The 17,732-nt window shown below is 37.5% G+C and overlaps 1 protein-coding gene across 3 annotated transcripts in view; it reads right to left on the bottom strand.

The window, feature by feature from the left end:
- Window positions 1-14,252, bottom strand: part of arhgap32b (Rho GTPase activating protein 32b) — a 288,605-nt gene extending 274,353 nt beyond the window's left edge. For all 3 annotated transcript variants that reach the window (XM_062048339.1, XM_062048338.1, XM_062048337.1), the window contains exon 1: window positions 14,018-14,252. The gene's annotated coding sequence lies outside the window, so the exon portion shown is untranslated. The remainder of the gene's footprint in view (window positions 1-14,017) is intronic.
- Between the last annotated feature and the right edge of the window lie 3,480 nt (window positions 14,253-17,732).

The raw sequence follows: 17,732 nt of genomic DNA on the forward strand, positions 1-17,732 counted from the left end.
TCAGAGCAGACAATGTCCCACCAACTGCAATGTGCCGATGCCCCCCTGCACAGTCCAGAAGACCTGGAAGAACCTACCCCATCAGCTGTGGCATGTGCCCAATACTGGCAGAACGACATCTGAGATTGCTATAGACTCAAAGAAGAACATTGCATTACTTCATAAAACTACTATAGTTGTTTGTATTACATTATATTGTATTGTTTTTGATAAACAATTTGTTATCTAGAACTTTGTTTTTCTTTTTTAAAAGCTTATTACAATTTGTTTTGCCCTCAAGTGACACAGATCGGATATTTGTTTGCCAGTCTACAAGCTCAAAAGTGCTTTAAATCTGATCTTTTCGCATCAGATTCACGTCACAGCAGGAATACGATTGGAATCTGATCTTTTTATTTTTTTAAATGTATTTTGTTTTGGGACGGCGTGGCGAAGTTGGTAGAGTGGCTGTGCCAGCAATCGGAGTGTTGCTGGTTACTGGGGTTCAATTCCCACCTTCTACCTTCCTAGTCACGTCCGTTGTGTCCTTGGGCAAGGCACTTCACCCTTTGCCTCTGATGGCTGCTGGTTAGCGCCTTGCATGGCAGCTCCCGCCATCAGTGTGTGAATGTGTGTGTGAATGGGTAAATGTGGAAATACTGTCAAAGCGCTTTGAGTACCTTGAAGGTAGAAAAGCGCTATACAAGTACAACCCATTTATCATTTATTTATTTATTTATCCTTTATTTCAGTGGTCCCCAACCACCGGACCGCACAAGAATTTTAAAAATATATATTTTTTTTTATGAAATAAACATAAAAAACACAATATATACATTCTATATCAATATAGATCAATACAGCCTGCAGGGATACAGTCCGTAAGCACACATGATTGTATTTATATATGTAAAAAAAAATTAAAAAATGTACCCCCCCACCGGTCCGTGGGACAAATTTTCAAGCGTTGACCGGTCCGCAGCTACAAAAAGGTTGGGGACCACTGCTTTATTTAACCAGGAAAAAAATTAGATTAAAAACCTATTTTTCAAGGGAGTCCTGGCCAAGAAGCAGCAAAGTTACACATAAAATTACATTCGCATTACACATTAAAATGACAGGATGGACATCAAGTAAAACAGTTACAGATAACTGAGGCTGCTTCAAATTCTCTTAGTTTAGATTTAAAAGCATTTAAGAATAAAAATTCAGTCAGCTTTCAGTCTCTTTGTAACATGTTCCAAGCACAGGGAGCTGCATAAACAAAAGCTTATTTCCCTAGCTCAGTGCGAGCAAAAGGAACAGAGAGCAACAGCTGATCGTTGGATCTCAGAGCATAAGAGTCCGTACTTCTTTGCGTAATTAAGTTACAAATGTAATCGGGTAATAGTCCCAAAGGAGCCCTGTGAATATAAGTGTACCAATGACACTGTCTCTAGAGGACCGAGAAGGCAATCCCACCCGAGAGTACAAGTCACAGTGGTGATTCATGGCTCTACAGTTTGTGATGAACCTCAAAGAAGCATGGTAAACAGATTCCACCATCCGAAGACAGGAACGAGTACCATTCATATAAAAAAGATCACCATAACCTAGCACAGATAAAAATGTGGCAGAGACAAGGCACTTTTTTAACACCAAAAGAAAAACATCTCTTATTACGGAAGAAAAACCCCAATTTAAGTTTTCGTTTCCTCACCAGTTTATCAATAAATGGTTTAAAACTGAGAGAGTCATCAATGAAAACACCAAGGTATTTATATTCATGCACCACTTCGATGACATTCCCTTCAAGAGTGGACACTAGCGGGGGAGTTTGGGGCACCCTCCTGTGTTTGGAAAACAGCATAAGTTTTGTCTTGTCAGCATTGAGAACCATCCATCCATCCATTTTCTACCGCTTATTCCCTTCTGGGTCGCGGGGGGCGCTGGAGCCTATCTCAGCTGCATCCGGGCGGAAGGCGAGGTGCACCCTGGACAAGTCGCCACCTCATCGCAGGGCCAACACAGATAGACAGACAACATTCACATTCACACACTAGGGCCAATTTAGTGTTGCCAATCAACCTATCCCCAGGTGCATGTCTTTGGAGGTGGGAGGAAGCCGGAGTACCCGGAGGGAAGCCACGCAGTCACGGGGAGAACATGCAAACTCCACACAGAAAGATCCCGAGCCCGGGATTGAACCCAGGACTACACAGGACCTTCGTATTGTGAGGCAGACGCACTAACCCCTCTTCCACCGTGCTGCCCCATTGAGAACCAGTTTTAAGGAAATAAGTGAATTCTGCACAGCAACAAAACTTTCTGCCGGGAATTAACGGCCTGTTCAAGAGATGATCCAGAGCAATAAATCATTTTATTGTCAGCATAAAAATGCATATTAGCATCAGAAAATGTTGTTCGAGATCATTGATGGACAAGATAAATAAGAGGGGCCCCAAAACAAATCCCTGAGGCACTCCACAGTGACAAATTCTGAACAAAAGCCCTACTATTTAATACACTGGGTCATGTTTTATCAATAATTTGAAAACCAAGCGAACATATGTTCAATGAGAAACAGCCTGCGTTTTTAATATAGCGTGGGTTGCAGTGTCAAGCGCTTTGGAGAGATCAATAAAAAGTAAGGCACAGTACTGTTTTTTATCAAGCGCTACAATGATGACATTTACCACCTTCATTGTAGCAGTGATAGTGCTGTGCTCTTTCCTGAAGCCTGATTGATATTTAAAAAGTATTTTATTTGAATAGAGGAACTCTTTCAACTGATCAAAAAACAAGAGATTCCAGAATTTTTGATAAGACACATACATTTGATATTGGCCAATCAAGTCAGGTCCAGGGGGGCTTCTGTTGTCTAATGTTTTTAGGCCTTTATTATGCACTTCAAGACAAGTAAAAGGAGCAAAATTAAAAGGATCTCTGGAAAACATGGGAGATTCTGTACAAGGATTCCCTATAGTTGTCCCTTTTGAGTCAAATAGAGAACCAGATGATTAAAAAATGCTGGTTAAAACAATTCAAGACTTCAGTTCGATCATAAACTGGCATTGATTCTTGGAGTACAAATGTGGGAAAAGTTGTTGTGTTTTTATTCACAGACAGACTCTTGATCACTTTCCAACATTTCTGTGGGTTGTTGAGGTTCTCAGTGGTAATAGACAAAACATACTCCGATTAGGCCTTTTTGATAGGGGAAGTGCATTGATTTTGAAGCTGTCTAAAATATGACCAATCAGTGGCAGAGTTACTTTGTTTTGCCTTATCCCATGCCTTATTACACTCCTGCCAGCTCTGGAGAAAAATAGGGATTTTCTCGTCCCTTCACCTTGTATTTCTTCAAAGGTGCATGTTTTATTAATGATTTGCTTGGCTTGGCATTATCTTGTTGAAATAAGCAGGGGCGTCCATGATAACATTGCTTGGATGGCAACATATGTTGCTCCAAAACCTGTATGTACCTTTCAGCATTAATGGTGCCTTCACAGATGTGTAAGTTACCCATGCCTTGGGCACTAATACACCCCCATACCATCACAGATGCTGGCTTTTGAACTTTGCGCCAACAATTATGCAAATTATAAGATGCCGTCGCATTGACTACACCCCATAGCCACACTCCTATCGCCACATGTAGATTTCAAGCTGGGGAAACCCTGTAACAGCCATTAAAGGATTAGAACCCTCCCACATATATTCCACTATATATTTATATTCATACATTATATTACTTTAATTTATATTCACATACAAAACAGTATTTTTTAAAGGCCTACTGAAATGCGATTTTCTTATTTAAACGGGGATAGCAGGTCCATTCTATGTGTCATACTTGATCATTTTGCGATATTGCCATATTTTTGCTGAAAGGATTTAGTAGAGAACATCGACGATAAAGTTCGCAACTTTTGGTCGCTGATAAAAAAGCCTTGCCTGTACCGGAAGTAGCAGACGATATGCGCGTGACGTCACCGGTTGTGGAGCTCCTCACATCTGCACATTGTTTTCAATCATGACCACCAGCAGCGAGAGCGATTCGGACCGAGAAAGCGACGATTTCCCCATTAATTTGAGCGAGAATGAAAGATTTGTGGATGAGGAAAGTGAGAGTGAAGGACTAGAGGGCAGTGGAAGCGATTCAGATAGGGAAGATGCTGTGAGATGCGGGTGGGACCTGATATTCAGCTAGGAATGACTAAAACAGTAAATAAACACAAGACATATATATACTCTATTAGCCACAACACAACCAGGCTTGTATTTAATATGCCACAAATTAATCTCGCATGACAAACACCTCCCCCCTCCCGCCCATATAACCCGCCAATACAAATCAAACACCCGCACAACACATTCAATCCCACAGCCCAAAGTACCGTTCACCTCCCCAAAGTTCATACAGCACATATATTTCCCCAAAGTCCCCAAAGTTACGTACGTGACATGCACATAGCGGCATGAACGTACGGACAAGCGATCAAATGTTTGGAAGCCGCAGCTCATGGGTACTCACGGTACTGCGTCTGCGTATCCAACTCAAAGTCCTCCTGGTAAGAGTCTCTGTTGTCCCAGTTCTCCACAGGCCAATGGTAAAGTTTGACTGTCATCTTTCGGGAATGTAAACAATGAAACACCGGCTACGTGTTTGTGTTGCTGCAGCCGGCCGGAATACACCGCTTCCCACCTACAGCTTTCTTCTTTGCGGTCTCCATTGTTCATTGAACAAATTGCAAAAGATTCACCAACACAGATGTCCAGAATACTGTGGAATTTTGCGATGAAAACAGACGACTTAATAGCTGGCCACAATGCTGTCTCAAAATGTCCTCTACAATCTGTGACGTCACGTGCAGGCGTCATCATACCGAGACGTTTTCAGCAGGATATTTCGCGGGAAATTTAAAATTGCACTTTAGTAATCTAACCCGGCCGTATTGGCCGTGTTGCAATGTTAGATTTCATCATTGATATATAAACTATCAGACTGCGTGGTAGGTAGTAGTGGGTTTCAGTAGGTCTTTAAGGTGTAGAGACTTTTACTTTATTTTGTAGTTGTAGTAGTGATTTCCTTGTTCATTTACGGAATACAGTCAACTTCCTTTGTTTTCACTTTATCGAACTGTGCATGCAAGTGACGTCCAGGCCACATTGGGGCCACATTGGGGCCTGTGCGCGTATACACTGGACAGACAGACAGCAGCTTTATTTTGTCCATTCTTAACATGTACAAGACATATAAGAACTGAAATTACATTTTTGGCACATTCCACTAAGTCTGAGTCTGATAAAGATCACATTTTACTTGCAGTGTAAACATTCAGTTGGAAAAAAAGTTGATTTTTTTTAAAAAACAACGATTTGGGACACTTTGGCCTGCACTGTAAACGTAGTCAAAATGAACGGAGACGTGACCTTAAAGCTGAGGTACGTACCAAACTGATTATGGCGTACAGATGATTAAACCCTTATCTAATATGTGGCATGAACTTTCAGCAGCCTGGAAGCATTGCAATAAGTCGAATAACAAATCTCCCAGGGATGCGCCTATTTTACCAGTCAACATTTTAAGCAAGATAATTCTAAAAGCCAATGACAAATAGGCGCCACTCTCCTTAATGACGTAGAGGAAAAGTGGCCCAAGTTGGGAGGTGCTTTTAAAAAGGTAATACGAAACTCAGCAGACGGCTAGGGTTGCACTCTCATGCCAACTGTGGGAAAACGCTGACACATGCAGCTCTCATGTGAGAACATCACTGCCTTTTCTGATTCAAATCCAACTAATGAATGACATTGTAGTAGCACTCATAACAGTAAATAGAGTGGGGAAAATTTAAAGAATGTGATGTTTTTGTAAAATGACCCCCTTACAAAATAAATTAGCAGTGATAGGTTTATTATAGCAGAGAGAAATACAACAGTTTAAATAAATGTTGTGAACGTACTTAATGGAGAACAATAAGAAACAAGTATCAAGAGTTTCAATTTATTTTATTTTATAAATAAAATATATTCAAAATATTTCAGTGCATGTATAAGTACTTTTTGAGCATGTTCAATAATATGCGTGACAATAACGATAAACATAACATGAAATTTTCATATTGTTACATCTCGACACACAATGCTGGGACTACGGATGAAAATTAGCCTTGTGGCTAAATCTGGTGCATTTACAGAAATGTTCATTAATGTACACTGTCCCTCTTATATAGATTAAAAATAAATAAATAAATAAATAAAAAATGAATTATAATTTGACATGTGTAAAAATTACAACCGCTAGGGCTGCAGCGATTAATTAAGTAAAGCGTTTTAAAAAAGCTTCAATTTATGTTTTATTGCTTTGATTAACCGTTTAATACTGAATAAAATCTGCACCTCATTTATTGGCTGGAATTTTAAATACGTGAACAAAGTTTTTTTTTTTTTTAAACCTGCCAACCCACTCCACCTGACAATTAAGAGACATACTCCAACAGGCTCCTTCAACTTCCTTCCCGTACTGTGCGATTCAAGAACTCCTTCATTCCACACTCCATCCAGCTGTATAATCACTCGCCATACAGCAATAGATGACATCTGCCTATTACCTGACACCTGACATGTTAGCTACTTCTCTTTGTTTTTAATGTCTATTTTCTATTTCCTGCTGGATCTACTCTCTATTTGATGCTGCTGCTGTCACATATACTGTATATACTGTAATATTGTACATGGTCACTGGTATATATTCTATATATGTTATAGACATAATATAATATATCTTTATTTATATTATTCTGTACACATATTATGTACTGTATATATCCGTATATATGTTAGATTTTTTTTATTGCTATATTAGTCTATTTATACCTGCATTGTCCTTTCCATCCTTACACTTTCCATCATTGTAACTGAGCTACTGTGTTGAACAATTTCCCTTGTGGATCATTAAAGTTTGTCTAAGTCTAATTGAATTATATTTATATATCGCTTTTCTCTAGTGACTCAAAGCGCTTTTACATAGTGAAACCCAATATCTAAGTTACATTTAAACCAGTGTGGGTGTCACTGGGTGGGTAAAGTGTATTGCCCAAGGACACAACGGCAGGGACTAGAATGGGGATCGAACCTGTAACCCTCAAGTTTCCGCACGGCCACTGCAATAGTGTACACATGAGAGCAATAGTATATTTTATTATTGATTGTTTTCTATTTGTGTACACATGTTAAACAGTGCAATTGTAATGATGGTGATGTATATCTATTAGGGAAAAAAATGAAGGTTATGGCAAGCAGAAAAATATATTCCCTAAAATACACATTGAGGCTATAAAGTATGTTTTACCCAATTAGTTGATTAATCAAACAAACAAATTGACGGATTACTTGCTTAATAAAATAATTGATAGCTGCAACCCTACTAGGCGCTAACATCACTTAACCTTCTCTGTAATTTACAAAGTGCCTGCAAGTAGGAATGTAACGATAGGAACATTTCATATCACAGTTATCGTGACCAAAATTATCATGGCTATCATTTTTACTGCGGTATTGTTGAATATGCTCAAAAAGTACTTCTACACACACTGAAATCTTTTGACAAAGTTGTTTTTGACACTGTTAAAAAAACACTCCTTTGCTGTTTTGTGTTTCTTATGCTTCACTTATAGTCTTGGTATTTTATCTGTTTTAAATGATGAGCTTTTAATCTTTTGAATATTGTTAGTACTGTAGCACTTTAAGATTTATTTAAATGAAAAATGCCCATCAAATAAAATCCATTATTATTATTATTGGTGGGCATTGTGGCGTCTTACTCTGTTCAGCTGTCCTGGAACGCACTGTAAAAACACCTCCGTCTGGTATTAATCTAAGTATAGAAACATCCTTCTGTTCTAAGAGAGCACAGCTTGTAGGTTCAATGTACACAATTGAATAGCTTAGTTGCACAGACAAAACAATGTGTTTGTATAAGTTTAAAATGGTGTGTGTCGTGTCTCAATGAGGAAAGATGTTAATGTCTCTTGTTTTAATTTTAACAATTAAACTAGCGAGCTTGCGCCAGTCAGTCCTTGAGTTTATCAAAGTGAAGTTATCATCATGATATTTCGATAATTTTTAACAGCAATACTAACTATCGGGAAGTTTACCATTATCATTAATTATCATTAATACCATTTATCACTACATCCCTACCAGCGAGGCATGCCGGGTATTTCAGTGGCAGCACCACTCTACACTATAATATTTTGGAGATATCATCTTTACAATAATGTAAAGATTACTTTTAAAATTAGCGTATACGTACATGGAGCCCAGTACACGCATACACAAGCATTTACCGCTACCCCAAATGAAACCAATAACTTCATATTCTGTTGTTGAACAACATCTTAAAAATGTGATGTTGTTCATCTTTTGACACAAATGGAAAAAACAATGTCACAACCAATTATGCAAATTAGACAGTTATGTCAGTCCGCATCGCTAAAACTGTATTTTCGTCCATTTATGTATTATTACACAAAGAGTGGTCACTTTTAAACCAGGTTTCTTGCTGACGGTCTTGTAGTTCATCCCAGCCAAGTTAATTTTTATAGCAATTTTTAAATTCAGTTTTAATCATAGTCTTTTTGACAAAAATGTATTTTAGTCTAATTTTAGCCATCTAAATTGATTTAGTTTTAGCCTAATTTTAGTCAAAGAAATTACACATTTCATCCATCCATTTATCTATTTTCTACCGCTAGTGCGGAGGGGGGGTGCTGAAGCCTATCCCAGCTGCATTCGGGCAGAAAGCGGGGTACAACCTGGACAGTTAGCTAAAATTACAATAAATGTAGCTGGATCAAAAGCAAAACTGTCCTTCGAGTGAGTCACATTTTGACATTGCTCATGATACACCGTACAACTACAGTACATACACTATCACACGTACAAAAAAAACATGAAATCTGGGCTAATACTTTACAGATACTGTAATGTGATTGTTCATTTTTTTCAGTCATTACAGGTTATTCTCCGTTTGCATTACAAACTCAAACGCCTTTCCTGTTGACGTAGACGCTAGCTTATCTCTTTCCGTAGCCAGATTTTACGGCTAATACCGAAGCATGTTGTTGTGTGTCACTCCGCTAGAAAAAGAAAGTGTGTTCGCTCTTACAATAACAATGTCGCCACGGCTTGGTTATTATAGAGGTTATGGAGCGTAAATGAAGTATTGTCGATGTTTTTTTAATGCATTTTTAAAGTGATTTAGAGGTAGAATTGATTGCTCCCATTAGCTGCATTGCTAGCCATCAAGAACGAGACGATTTTACATTTTTGAAAGTGAGAAAAAAACCAAAACGATAGTCAAAATTACCAAAAAAGTGCAGTTCCCCTTTAACTTACAGTTGTGTAGATGTCACGATCAATGACTCGCCTGCTGAGGACATCAAATATAAAATGTGTCCTCTTCACTTTCTCCCAAGTGTGCACACATTACAATGTGGAACCTGTTAAATCCACACATTGTTTTCGTGGGGAAAAATCCAACTTACTCATCTCACAAGGAAAAATTGATTAAATATGACTGAATTTCGTTTCTGTCAACATTTACGTCCCGTTTTTATTATTTTGAATAATTTATTATAACATCAGTTAGTTTTGTTATTGTCTTAGTCAAGATGAATTTTGTTTTGATTTGCTATCGTCTTATTTTCATCATGAGAAATAGGTTGTTGACAATAACTAAGACGAAAACTATTAGTCAACAAAATTAAAATTGCATCCCAGTCTTGTGCAGGTCAACAACCATTTGACATCTCTTTGGATTGGTTTGAATGGAAGAGACAGTTTCCTTAAGGTGTCTTTTATCCACATAATGAGTTGAGATTCTGAGTACTTTCTTAAAGTGACAGAACTGATTAGTGAGATTTATGGACACATACACTATATTGCCAAAAGTATTTGGCCACCTGCCTTGACTCACATATGAAGTTAAAATGCCATCCCATTCCTAACCCATAGGGTTCAATATGTCGGTCCACCTTTTGCAGCTATTACAGCTTCAACTCTTCTGGGAAGGCTGTCCAAAAGGTTGCGGAGTGTGTTTATAGGAATTTTCGACCATTCTTCCAAAAGCGCATTGGTGAGGTCACACACTGATGTTGGTCGAGAAGGCCTCGCTCTCAGTCTCCATTCTAATTCATCCCAAAGGTGTTCTATCGGGTTCAGGTCAAGACTCTGTGCAGGCCAGTCAAGTTCACCCACACCAGACTCTGTCATCCATGTCTTTATGGACCTTGCTTTGTGCACTGGTGCACAGTCATGTTGGATAGGATAGGATAGGACTTTATTGTCATTGCACAAGTACAACAAAACTATGTTTTCAGCACAAACCCGTTCAAGATTAGACAAAACAAACAGTGTACAGGGTTACAGAACAGGAACGCTGATGGGTCGCCACGAAGCGCCCCGTAAAAGATAAGAAAAAGGTAAAACGCTGGGGAAGAAGATGAGTAAAAAATAAAAAATAAAAAATAAAATAAAAATACAATCTAGACTGGGCTCCTAAGGGGGGCCTAGTCTGGAGTGGGAAAAACCCTCCATGCCATGCACACATAAACATGTTACATTTAATCACAACAACTCGCAACAGAGGGGCGGGGAGTTGGAGCCCTGGAGGGCGACTGCTGCTATGAAGCGCTGCCAGCCGTCCATCACCCCGAGGGGAATCAAGCGGTGGTGAAGAGGAATGGGCCCGCGCCAAACTGTCCCCACAAGGTTGGGAGCGTAGAATTGTCCAAAATGTTTTGGTATCCTGGAGCATTCAAAGTTCCTTTCACTGGAACTAAGGGGCCAAGCCCAACTCCTGGAGCGGGGCCCCTTCCTATGTGAGTCAAGGCAGGTGGCCAAATACTTTTGGCATTATAGTGTACTTCAGCGGTGGGCAATTAATTTTTACCGGGGGCCGCATGAGCAACCCGAGCACTGCTGGAGGGCCACATCGACAATATTTCAATTAAATTTTGCTCAATATTATTTTTGATATATACCGTAAGATAAATAATAATAATAATAATAATAATAATAATACTTTCATTTAACCTAACTTAACTTTATACCAAAAGCACTGCTTTGGAAATCATTTGTACCCCTTTCAGAGATCACATTTAGTTCCCCTTAAACATCCTCATGTTGCACAATGAAATGTAAGCATAGGATGAAGTGTACATTCCTGTAACTTTCTCTAGTAACAGCATTCCATGATTAATATAAATAAATTAAAATTAATAATAAATGACAGTAAAATAAGCACACGTATGACTGAGGAGTCATAGTGTAACTTTGTGTGGTGTTTGAGTTGTCCGACTTTTTGTGTGGCCATAAACGCACCAGTGGTTTAGTGGTATGCGTGTTGGTGACAGATGACAAGTTGGTTTTGGCCTGGTTTGTACGGCAGAAAATGACTAGTTTTTCGAGATAGAAGTGTTTTACTCATGTTTTTGGTGTGGTTATGGCCGAATATAAACAGTTTTGCTCAATAAAGTGATCGATATAATTCCTGGCCTCGAAGCATCTCGATAGCTAGATCGATAGATAGATAGATAGATCCGCTAACTTTTTGCAACTCAACGCTAAGAAAACGGAAATGCTGATTATCGGTCCTGCTAGACACCGACATCTATTTAATAATACCACCTTAACATTTGACAACCAAACAATTACACAAGGCGACTCGGTAAAGAATCTGGGCATTATCTTCGACCCAACTCTCTCGTTTGAGTCACACATTAAGAGTGTTACTAAAACGGCCTTCTTTCGTCTCCGTAATATCGCTAAAATTCGTTCCATCTTGTCCACTAGCGACGCTGAGATCATTATTCATGCGTTCGTTACGTCTCGTCTCGATTACTGTAACGTATTATTTTCGGGTCTCCCTATGTCTAGCATTAAAAGATTACAGTTGGTACAAAATGCGGCTGCTAGACTTTTGACAAAAACAAGAAAGTTTGATCATATTACGCCTATACTGGCTCACTTGCAATGGCTTCCTGTGCACTTAAGATGCGACTTTAAGGTTTTACTACTTACGTATAAAATACTACACGGTTTAGCTCCAGCCTATCTCGCCGATTGTATTGTACCATATGTCCCGACAAGAAATCTGCGTTCAAAGAACTCCGGCTTATTAGTGATTCCCAGAGCCAAAAAAAAGTCTGCGGGCTATAGAGCGTTTTGTATTCGGGCTCCAGTACTCTGGAATGCCCTCCCGGTAACAGTTAGAGATGCTACCTCAGTAGAAGCATTTAAGTCCCATCTTAAAACTCATTTGTATACTCTAGCCTTTAAATAAACCCCCCTTTTTAGACCAGTTGATCTGCCGTTTCTTTTCTTCTCTCCTCTTCTCCCCTGTCCCTTGGGAGGGGGAGTTGCATAGGTCCGGTGGCCATGGATGAAGTGCTGGCTGTCCAGAGTCGGGACCCCGGGTGGACCACTAGCCTGTGCATCGGTTGGGGACATCTCTGCGCTGCTGACCCGTCCCCGCTCGGGACGGTTTCCTGCTGGCCTCACTATGGACTGGACTCTCGCTGATGTGTTGGATCCACTGTGGACTGGACTTTCACAATATTATGTCAGACCCACTCGACATCCATTGCTTTCGGTCTCCCCTAGAGGGGGGGGGTGGGGGGGGGGGGGGTTACCCACATATGCGGTCCTCTCCAAGGTTTCTCATAGTCATTCACCGACGTCCCACTGGGGTGAGTTTTTCCTTGCCCGTATGTGGGCTCTGTACCGAGGATGTCGTTGTGGCTTGTGCAGCCCTTTGAGACACTTGTGATTTAGGGCTGTATAAATAAACATTGATTGATTGATTGATTGATTGATAGACGTTACAATAATTGAACGGTGTTCAATTGAACGGTGTTGACGAACACCGTTAGGGCCGCTTGTTGTTACTGTCACTCAGAGTTGCATTGCAAAATTATACAGAATAAATATGTTTATTTTGTTTAGAATTCAGATGGGATTTGATTTGGTGCGCGGCATATATTTGCTTTGCGCAGAGGACGCTTGAACAGTGCGCAATTGCGCAGGCGCGCACCTTAGAGGGAACGTTGCTTGGCAGTCCATGTCTTGTTGGAAACACGCCATTCGTCATCAACTTTTCTCTTTTTAGCGTCTCGGGTGTAAACCGTGCATCACTTGTCGCTGTGCACCTTCACTCACAGGTTACACACGGACATACGCCCATAAATAACACTTTTCAAAATAAAAGCACAGTTGTATTGCGCGCACGACATAGATGTTTTTTCAACTTTATTTTGTAATTTGTGATTTCAGCTGTTCACAGAATTCACTCACAATCACGCAGCGCATATGTCCACACGGAAGTAATACAAATAACGATTTTCAAAACAAAAGCCGCACCGTTGTATTGCACACTCGACATAGATACTTTTTAAAATTTATTTTGTAATTTATGATTGGCCTCACGCGGGCCGGACAGGGACACACAAAGGGCCGGATGTGGCCCGCTACCTGGTCCAAAAGGTCGGAATTCTTAATAAAATACATTTTTTTCCCCCTCAAACAAATACAAATTAATGTAAAACCTTTATTGAATGTTGTTTTGCTTACATTATGTCCCTCTCTCTGTTACAATAAACGTAGCATGTATCAGCTGACCTACCAGACACCATATTAATGAAAAATGACAAATATATTTATATTTTTTGTGGACAAAATAGGTTGTTCTCTCCATGTATCTCTCTGACGTATTCATCATAATGTTTTCTCACGCCACCATCATCATCAACATAAATGTATAAACGTACATGTCAGTAGCTGGGAGCAGATTAGTAAAATATATGAAAATATGAATGGATTCTGGTGGCGAGTTTAGCTTTCTCTCGTCTTCTGCTTCACTTGCCATCAATCCTCTCTGCAACATATCTGCGGTTCATTCACCACAACGTTTTGATCAAATTGTATTCCAATCACTTTATCGCCGAATTTGAAAGAAACGGCGCCAACACTGAGAGGTGGAAACAAAAAGACTCACCGGTGGCAGACTGCAGTCCGTTCGTTCGCTTGTGTAGCAAATACTAATACAGATTTAAAAAAAAGTGTTCTCCTGCTCCAGAATCACATTGTCTTCGAGCGTGACGCCAGCGTCAACGTTTGTCCGTCCATCTTTACGTGGAATTACAACAGGGTGTTGTTGGGAGGACGTTTTAAAGGTAAAAACGTGCCCGCCGGAGCCTTCCTTGTGCAAGTGAATGCAACGCCACCAGAAAAGTGGGGGGAGATCGACTCTAAAGACAACCCTGTCGACACCCAGGGTCTGATCAGTATCGGGATACTTGCGTGATACGTTCAAGATTTTCAGTTGTTTTCTTATTTTATTTTTTTTAAACGTGTTTTTGTTGTTGTTGTGTTGATCACATTTATATATTGTTTTATCGTTTACAAACTCAATACATAGGTTATTGGACACAGGAGATCGTTGAGGGCCAAAAATAAAAGCAACAAGTCGTTTTTAGTTTTCTTTTCCAATTTTCCACAGTTGACTTAATTTTGGTTTAACAATTGTATGCTATAAAAGGGAAAACATTGTATTATTTTACTAATATCCCGGTTTTTGCCTAAAATATTTATTTCATTCTGATCATATATCATGATCAACAAAGTAAAGGCATGCAAATATATATATATATATATATATATATATATATATATATATATATATATATATATATATATATATATATATATATATATATATATATATATATATATATATATATATATATATATATATATATATATATATATATATATATATATATATCGGTATCTGCTCGGATACTATAGTTAGCCGTATCGCAGCGGAGCTTTCACTGTTGCACTACACTAATCGGATAGAATACCATTGTGCAATTCCGTGATTTCAGTTTTGGACATGAACTAAACGTCATTCAATATTCGTCATTCAATTTCCACACTAATGTTGACACACTTGTTGACGCACTTACGTCGGAAAATAAACGTTAATTAAGAAAGTATTTACCGATTTTGACCATTTTTAAACCGTTATTTTTGTGAGTATGTAGTCACAAAAATAACACTTATATTTATGTTATATTATATAATATAATATTATACTATAGTATAATAGTTTTTATATAATATCATAGTATAATATTAACTCAAGTTGTTGTAATGCATACCGTCATTATTCAATAATTTGGCTTGAATGACTTTACTTTGAAAACAAATCTCATAAGATTGTTCTGTGATGACCGATGACAGATTGATATACTATATATATATATATAGAGAGAGAGAGAGAGAGAGAGAGAGAGAGAGAGAGAGAGAGAGAGAGAGAGAGAGAGAGAGAGAGAGAGAGAGAGAGAGAGAGAGAGAGAATTGTTGTCTTATATTGTTAAAACAAATAGGTATTATATCAAACATTTCAGATATTTAAATGTTTTATATAATACATATTTTATTACCAACACAATACATAGTAACAATATTCTTAATTGAGTATCAGTATTGCAAAAATCCTCAATGCAAAAGATTTGACAATGGGGTCATCAAGGCATGTCATTTTGCATGCACTTAAACAGCTCAAATGTTCTTGTTGATCAAACGCTGTGTCTCCGAAACGCTAGGAGGCAGTATTGATCGTTGAGCTGTGTGGGTAAAAGAAGAGTATGCTACATACTAACTAACAGCTGTGGCTGATGTTGTTGTGTTGTGTCCAGTACGCAGGCACCGACAGTAATCCATCTGGGACAGCATTACACTTTTACAATACGTGCTGCCACGAACTAAGCACACTTATGGAAATGACAAGTATTCATTATGTTATGTATTCTAGTTCCTCTCATATTGTAGTTGCTAAATTATATGTAGGCTCGTATGAAAGCTGACACAAGCCTACCCTCCAGTGGTGACAGCAGCTAACACAATGGAAATGGAAACAATTTCCACAGCATAAAAAATAGCTATTATTAAAACAGTAAACCATTTCAGAGGGTACAATATCAAGGTAATTATATTATACCAAAAATATATACTTATTCTAATTAAATGTATAAAATAAATATTTGAGTCTTTTACATTTCTTAATGAAAATATACTGTATTTTTAATTAACATTTGTAAGTTTTCACTCCATTTTTTTTATATACTATTAGATAATACATGTTTTAATTAGTAAGTTAATTCAACTTTTGTTGTATAATTTATATACCGTAAATGTTTTCACAATGTCAAACTATAATAAAAGTATTGTCGTGTAATCAACACAGATATGTTTTTTGTTACTCCCCTTTTTATTCAAAGTACACCAGAATACAAAATGATCTGCGTCGGCCGTTATAAGACACGGCAATATCACGTCATCACATCAAAACAACACAAAGAAGGCAGGGCAGCATTTACTGTACATTGTTCATTTATAGCAAGGGTGTCCAAAGTGAGGCCTGTATCAAAAATAATTCATCATATATATATATATATATATATATATATATATATATATATATATATATATATATATATATATATATATATATATATACACACTACCGTACAAAAGTTTGGGGTCAACTCGTCTTATTTTTAAAGAAATACACTCTATACATTGCTAATGTGGTAAATGACTCCAGTGTTCTAATGGTACAATGTGTTTGCTCATTGGCTCAGAAGGCTAATTGATGATTAGAAAACCCTTGTGCAATCATGTTCACACATCTGAAAACAGTTTAGCTCGTTACAGAAGCTACAAAACTGACCTTCCTTTGAGCAGATTGAGTTTCTGGAGCATCACATTTGTAGGGTCAATTAAACGCTCAAAATGGCCAGAAAAAGAGAACTTTCATCTGAAACTCGATAGTCTATTCTTGTTCTTAGAAATGAAGGCTATTCCACAAAATTGTTTGGGTGACCCCAAACTTTTGAACGGTAGTGTATTTATATACATACATAAATGTATATACATCTACACACATATTTATATGTATATATACATATACATATGTATATATACATATGTATATATATATACACATATATACACACAAACACACACACACACACATATATATATATATATATATATATATATATATATATATATATATATATATATATATATATATATATATATATATATATATATATATATATACACAAATACACATATATATATACATACATGTGTATATATACATAGGTATATATATATATATATACACACACACATATGTGTATATATATACACACATATGTATATACACATATGTATATATATATATAGACACACATTTACATATATATACACATTTATACACACACACATAAATATATACATACATATGTATATATATACACATGTTAGTATACATGTGTATATACAGTGTATATATACATATATTTACATACTTATATTTATATACATACATATATTTCTATACATATATACACACATGTATAGATATATATATATGTATACAGATATATATGTATAGACTGAGCTGCCGATGATATATATATATATATACAAACACACACACGTATATGTATTTATTTGTGTATATATATACAGTATATATATATACACGTGTGTATAAATACACACACACACATATGTATGTGTATATATGTACATACACACACACACACACGTATATGTATAAATGTGTATATATACGCATATATATACACACACACATTTACATATACCGTATATACACATATACATACATA

Source organism: Entelurus aequoreus, linkage group LG05, assembly GCF_033978785.1.
Source record: "Entelurus aequoreus isolate RoL-2023_Sb linkage group LG05, RoL_Eaeq_v1.1, whole genome shotgun sequence".
Lineage (NCBI taxonomy): Eukaryota > Metazoa > Chordata > Actinopteri > Syngnathiformes > Syngnathidae > Entelurus > Entelurus aequoreus.